This window comes from Mauremys reevesii, linkage group 9 (genome assembly GCF_016161935.1).
Source record: "Mauremys reevesii isolate NIE-2019 linkage group 9, ASM1616193v1, whole genome shotgun sequence".
Lineage (NCBI taxonomy): Eukaryota > Metazoa > Chordata > Testudines > Geoemydidae > Mauremys > Mauremys reevesii.
Window position 1 is genome coordinate 9,032,465 of NC_052631.1, and position 8,004 is coordinate 9,040,468.

Below are 8,004 nucleotides of genomic sequence, written 5' to 3' on the forward strand. Positions count from 1 at the left end.
GATCATTTTACTACGTGCTAATGACATCTTTCTGGGGGGGAAAGGTGAACTAACTGAAACCTGAGCATCTCGAATGGCTGGAATCTTCTAGAACAAACATTGTATGTATATATATATTTATTTATATGCTAGGTCATCAGTGAACATGGTGGTTTACAAAACACCAGCCGCAGTGTCTGCCCTGAAGCGTTTACAATCTAAACTGACTCGATAAACATACAGAAATGAACTCAGAAGGGAGTTGGGGAGGGAGAGGAGAAACTTTGTCCCCAATACAAAGAGAAAAGATGCACGGCATTGAAGCCTCTCCCTTAATAAACAAAAGTATCACAGCTATTATCCCTCCCACACTCACCCCCCCAACAAAGCAAACAACCTACATTAAATGCTCATGTAAATAATCCCCATGCCTCCCCTTCTGTACAAGAATCCCCTTCATAGCTCATCACAAACACGTATCCCCAGCCAAACCTTGCGGCTGATATGAAAATGTCTATGCTAATGACATCACATCTCTGTAGTGGCTCCTCCCTTCCTGCACTCTCCTTCCTCCTGGTGTTGCTTATGAGTCCACTGAGTTTGCTGATGGGCGGAGGGACCGCCTCTGCCCTCTCTCTGCATGGGATTTGGGAGTTTGAAAGGGTTCTGGGAGGAAGGAGGCAGCAACACCAAAAACACTTTGATTGGCCGAAATCTTTGGGAACAGCAGCAGTTAGAAATAAAAGTGAATGGCTATTGGTTGATTGAAAGACAAGAGATACTTCATTATCTAGAGAGCATTCCAGAAGCAGTAAGATATTAATAACAGTGACATCAATTATACAGAGTCAGGGAGAGCCAAAATCAGTTGTATGGAAATTTTTACTAGACAGGAACATAGAAAAACTGTTAAAAGATGACTTGCATCCGACGAAGTGGGTATTCACCCACGAAAGCTCATGCTGCAAAACGTCTGTTAGTCTATAAGGTGCCACAGGATTCTTTGCTGCTTTTACAGATCCAGACTAACACGGCTACCCCTCTGATACTTGTTAAAAGATAAGTGCAAGTTCTGTTCTTGTGAATATGTGACACATGAAGATAGCATGAAGAAATGTGTTGAATTATTGCGATGTATCCAGCTATTATCAGAGAGAGATTACTGGAGTCAAACAGCAAGAAAGGGAAAACTGGTCTGCACCAAATTTTTTCTTCTGTGCATTCTCCTTCATCTTCAGCAGCAGCATCATGAAGCACAGAATCTCTTGATGAAGATAGTGATATGAGTGATAATGAAAGTGAAGCTAATTTCATTTCTTCATCTTCTAATCAGAATTTTGCCACTCCATCTGCATCAGCCTCGAAAACTCCCACTCCTGGAAAGTCTTCAGATGTTCATCATATTGGTATTAGGTTTTTGGATAGAATGTCCCATGATCAGAAAAATGAACCTGATCATATGTTTGCTAGTGAAATTTATGCCAGCAATACACCATGTCATATAGTCATATCCTTGTATGCTAGAATGTTTTCATAAGGTGCATCCAGTTTAAGTATAAAGTAGAAAACTGCTTGCAGGAAGCGTTCTGAATGGCAAAGTGGACGATGTGAAAAATAGAGTTGGTGTCCATATTGTGCAAGCGTCTCACACGCTTCTAGTGTGGCTAATATGAAGGCTGCTTAGGCTTTGTTGATAAATGAGCATCCACATCGCCTGTGTTATGGACTTGCTGCCCAAACGATGCAGCTTTTCATTGGTGATGTTGAATATCTGACTACTTTCTCATCACGTGTGTCAAAAGTGAGAAACACTGTCAAGTTTTTCCCAAACGTACCAGTAGTCATTTTTCAGAGTCATTTAGGACCTCAGTCGGTTTCATCCACACTGAGTATGGCTTGTCATTGTGGATGGGCATCTTTTATTAAATATTGCAAAGAGCTTCAAATATGCAAGAAGACTCTTCAGTCAGCTGGTGTTGAAGAAGCGGTGGTTGGGTATTGTTCCCAAGTAATCCACATTGACATTTTTGATTTCTTTTGGATATGAAACTCAGAATTAATTTCACTTCTTGAATTAGTAGCTCAGACCATTCAGAATATGAACAATGATGATTATACACTGTGTGATGTCAAGAATGAGTTCCTGAACATTAAGAAACGTATTTGTGAGAATACGGAACACAGTCTACTTCCAAAAGCTGAAGATAAAAAGATAATAGACAAAATAATATAATGGAAAAAAATCAATCACTCCAACACATGATGCTGCCTAATTTCTTTATCAACACTTCCCACACCAAGCCCTTTTTGATGATTAATTTGATTCAGCTTTTGACCTCATGGAGGCTGTTGTAAATTTTAAAGGATATATAAATTAACAAAAAGAGGTAGCAAATTCTAAAGGAAAAAGCAGCCCATTCAGTTGTAAAACAATGTGGAGTACAATCCCAGCTTGCTCCTTCATGATGGTGGAAAGGGTTGTGTCTTTCTTGCACGTTAGCTACAGTGGCAGAAATGTTTTTAACACTTCCATGTGCTACTGCATGTGTGGAATGAAATCAACGGGTTTAGGGAACTATCCATTCAAAAACCAGAAATAGACTGAAGAAGACCTCCACTGCTCGGAAGCTGACGACTGCGTGTCACAATTTACGATTAGAAAAGAAAATGGTAGATGAAGAGTTGACTCAATATTCAGCAGGTGAAAAGGAAGGAGGAGATACTGATTGATTTGATGATGAAAAAAATCTAGCTGAAGCTGCCATAGAAAAAGAAGAGAATGAAAAGCAACATTCTTGAAGAGCTGGCCTGCTGCCTACATAGCATCAGTGCATTTAAAAATTACTTTTCTTCTTTTTATAGTTGTTGTTTGTTTTATTTCTGCTTAGCTTCATTTTTCTTTTCTTTTGTAATTGTTCAGTCTTGAATATCATCCACCTGTAAATGCTCACCTAATGTTGCTAAAAAAGGTAATAATTCCTTCATTTTTTGGAACTTAATTTTATTGTGTGTTGCATTTTTCTGAGTTGAAATAACTCAGTTAAGTAACTTGTTTTTTGTAATTAGGTATAAGTACCTACCTAAGGCCAGGTTTATATGTACAGTGCTGCAGTAGCACAGCTGTTCTCATACCAGCTGTGCCACTGCAGCACATCTGGTGAAGACACTTTATGCCAACGGGAGAGCTCTTTCCCATTGGCATAAAAAACCCACATCTGTGAGTGGCATAAGCTATGTCAGCGGGAGACGCTCTCCCACCGACATAGTGCTGTGCACACGAGCGCTTATGCTGGTGTCATTCATATCACACTGGGTGGAATCAGTGCTTAACCCAAGGTTTAAGATTCTGAAGTGCCATCCAAAATCTGAGAGGGACGAGGTGTGGAGCATGCTTTTGGAAGTCTTAAAAGAGCAACGATCTGATGCTGGTGGCATCTGGCTCAGATGATGAAAACGAAAATGTGTCAGTCTGCACTGCTTTGGATCGTTATCATGCAGAACCCATCATCAGCATGGAAGCATGTCCTCTGGAATGGCGGTTGAAGCATGAAGGGACATATGAATCTTTAGCACATCTGGCATGTAAATATCTTGCAACACCAGCTACAACAGTGCCAGGCGAACGCCCTTCTCACTTTCAGGTGACATTGTAAACAAGAAGCAGGCAGCATTATCTCCTGCAAATTGTAGTCAACCTTGTTTGTCTGAGTAATTGGCTGACCAAGAAGTAGGACTGAGTGGACTTGTAGGCTCTAAAGTTTTACACTGTTTTGTTTTGAGTGCAGTTATGTAAACAAAAAAAATCTGCATTTGTAAGTTATACGTTCACGATAAAGAGATTGCACTTTGAGGTGAATTGAAAAATATTTTTTTTGTTTTTACAGTGTAAATATTCATAATAAAAATAAATATAAAGTGAGCACTGTACACTTTGTACTCTGTGTTGTAATTGAAATTAATATATTTGACAATGTAGTAAACATCCACAAATATTTAAAATAAATGGTGTTCTATTGTTGTTTAACGGCGCGAATAATCACGATTAATTTTTTTAATCACTTGACAGCCCTAATTCATAATAATAACTGATGCGGCAAGCCCAGAGGCGCCGGGGCTATGAACTGCCAAGCCCAGAGGTGATCAGCCCCGGCAAGCCCTGGCACAAATTAAGCACTGGGTGGAATATTCACACCCCTGAGGGACATAAGTTTTGCCGGCATACGCTATAGTGTAGACATAGTCTAAGACTAAGCCTATTGGAGACCATAAAGTCTTACTCTTTTTTGTTGCTGTTCTAATTCATTAATGCTTTAAAATATTTGACCATTTTTGACATTGATAATGTTTGACCAGTCAACTGACCAGTTATTTTTGGACTGGTCAAATGCCCAGCCCTGTAAACCAATTTAAAATGAAACATAATACTTTGTACTGTAAAATATTTATTTCATATTAGCCCCTTTAGCAAAACTGCACGTGCTCCTGGCACTGGATTTCTACCCTTTTATGTGTTTGTGGTGAAAGCTAAAAATGGCAAGAAAAGTACAGTTAATCCCTGTAATATTTCATCTTGAAGTTCTAGAGAATTGTAATCAGTTGTTTAAACCAAATTGGTTACAAGAACAAACAACTCTGTGTACGCAGGTATGAACGTGCAAATCTAGACATTGTTATGCCAAAAGTTACTAATGGTTTACCCCATTATAGGTAATTGATGTATGAACACCCAGACCTTCTGCAAGGAGAATATGTGAGTTAAAGCATTCTTCACTGAGATTCCTTTGTAATCGAAAGCACAAAAGGAGGGTTCACATCCAGGCTCATCTTTGAAGGCCATGTGGTCCTAGAATAGAGTTCGGAGCTAAAGTTTTCCCAGGTGGAAAGCTCAGGGATTGAAGTAGGAAGAGAAAAACTGTTTTGTTGAGTCTCTAGATTTGTGGGAAACCCTAGACAGCTGCTTCCTGGTGTCTGACGTCAGGTTTCTGCAAAAGGGGATGCAGATTATTACACCCTTGCCCCCATTCAAGAAAACAGAGCATATGTACCTTTTGTAAATCAACAATTCCCACTAAGAAAATACTCTGACTCCACATCACTGATTTCTACTGCAAATGAGAAACTGACCTGCAATAATCCAAAAATCAGCTATTGTGTGTGTGACACTGCATGGAATATGTGAGACACTTTATGATATGGTTGATATCGATATTATAAAATGCTGTGTGAGATATCTGCAAAAATGTTATAATTTCCCAAGTATGATAATCTTGTTGATATGTTTGTATCACCTTTGTATTGTAAGTTATAGATGTGTGTGGTATATCTGTATTTCCAAATTTATATTGTGCATCTGGGTGATACCCCCAGACACATTGGCATCAACACGGCCTAGCCTGCTTGTTGGCCCATCAAGGGACATCAGCTGTACAATGAACCCATTGAAAGGGCCAGGGGCTACACCTTATGACTCAGCAAAGACGTACAGGGGCCTGCCTGTGGAGAGAACTCTAACGCCTTTCAATGCCATGTGCTGTGAGTTTGTGTTTGGACAAAGGAAGTACCAGACATGTGGCAAAAGGACTATAAAGGGCAGCTGCATCATTATCTCCATCTTGTCTTCAGTCCTGCTTCTTGTGTCCATTCCTGCTTCTTACCTGTGGAGTAACTTTTCTACAAACTGAAGCTCTGAACAAAGGACTGAATGACCCATCCAAGCTGTGGATGTGTTCCAGAGGGACTTTCAAGCCAGGGAACTCGTCAATACGGCTAAGAACCTGATACATGGACTTTGAATCTTTGTATGTATGTGACTGCTTTACCATTTCACGCTCTCTTCTTATTCTCTCTTTTTTTTCTTTATAATAAACCTTTAGTTTTAGATGCTAAAGGATTGGCTGGCAGCATGGTATTTTGGGTAAAATCCAGCCTAATATTGACCTGGCAATGTGGCTGGCCTTTTGGGGTTCAGAAAAAAAAATTGTAGGTGAGAAGAGTTTTTGAAATAACTTTTCACTGTACTGGACCTCCGGGGCTGGAGCACCCACTGGCAGCCCCCTCCCCGAGTGCCTCCTGCCTGCTGGTGGGCCCCGCCAATCAGTGCCTCCCCCTCCCTCCCTGTGTCTCCCCCCCACCCTGCAATCAGCTGTTTCATGGCATGGCGGATTCTCTGGGGAGGAGCGAGGCCGTGCCGTGCTCAGTGGAGGAGGCGGAATGGGGTGGGAAGAGGCAGGGCGGTCACAGCTTGGCAAATAGACAATATACTTTGCCAGGGGTTCTCAAACTGGAGGTTGTGACCCCTCAGGGGGTTATTATCACAAGTTTATTACATGGGGGGTTGCGAGCTGTCAGCCTCCACCCCAAACCCCGCTTCACCTCCAGCATTTATAATAGTGTTAAATATAAAAAAAAGTTTTTTTATGGGGGGGGAGGTCACACTCAGAGGCTTGCTGTGTGAAAAGGGTCACCAGTACAAAAGTTTGAGAACCACTGCTTTAAGTGCAAAGCTCAACTCAACCTTAACTAAGAGAATTGCAAATAGTGCCCCAATAATGCATGTGCATGCACCATCTGCAGCAAAATGTGTACCTCTAGAATTGGCTTGTATAGTCATCAGAGGGCACACCATGAGACCAGCAATAGATGATCTGCACAGATTTGACATTATCGGATCGATGGACTACCAAGATGTGTATTTGTGTGTTATCTAAAAAAACCTGCATCAGTTTGAAAATTTAAAAAGTACAAGAAAAACCAGAAGAAATATTTTCAAAAGTGATTAATGTTGGCTAACTCTGTTCCCACTGATGATGTCAATGGGAATCTTACCATTGATTTAACAGAAGCAGAGTTATACCGTTGCTGAGGGCTTTAGAAAATCCTGCCATAATCAATTGTGTCTTTTTACCACGTCTTGAAAATTCTCATATCTCATGATTGTCCATCTTTTATATATTACTGCAGGACATAGATTTTTCAGGGCATAATTTTCTAATTCAGAGTACCTCAAAAGTGGCTTCCAGAGGATAATGATGTTTATCGATGGGTGCCAGTTCAGTGCATAAATTTCTGTCGTCATGTTGAAAATTAGAGGAAATATACAGCTTAAAATCTATCATTCCTATGTTAACTTCCAATGCGCGTTGTTATTAACACCTTTCAGTTATTATAACAGATGAATATGGGTAACTTTGTCACAGGCCAGAATCTTGTCATGTCAAATAATTATAAGAATTATGTTCCAAGCTAGCTCTGTAAGCTCTAGTTCTGAAAGAGCAATTCAGAATATCACTAACTAGACAAGGAAAGAAAAAGTCAGGACAGGTGGCAAAAAATGCTCTAGGATAGTAACATCTGTTGGATCTGATTTGTGTAGTCTGTCCATTGGAGATTTGATTCTGTCACTCATAATCGTAGATTTGTAGATTTTAAGGTCAAAAGGAAACATTAGATCATCTAGTCTGACCTCCTGTATATCACAGGCTGGAGAATCTCATCCAGTTCATCCTGAATTGAACCCAAAATCACGTGTTTGATTATAGCATATCTTTCAGAAAGGCATGCAGTCTTGATCTGAAGACATCAAGAGATGGAGAATCCACCACTTCTTTTGGTATTTTGTTCCAATAATTAATTACTCTCCCTATTAAAACACGGTGCCTGTTTCTAATTTGAATTTGTCTGGTTTAATGTCCATACACTGGTTCTTGTTATCTCTTTTGCATTTGGGTTAAAGAGCCCTTTAGTAGTCAATATTTTCTCCCCTCAAGATGCTTTTATATACTGTAATCAAATCACCTCTCAACCTTCTTTTTGAAAAGGGAAACGAAGTGAGCTCTTCAAGTCATTTTCAGGCATTTTCTCCACCCCCGGAATTATTGTTGTGGCTCATCTCTGCACTGTCTCCAATTTATCAACATCTTTTTAAAAACTTGAACCCTGCAACTGTTCGCTCTATTCTAGCATCTGTCTCACGAATTCCGTATACAGAGATAAAATCACCTCCCGACTCCTACTCAATACTACACT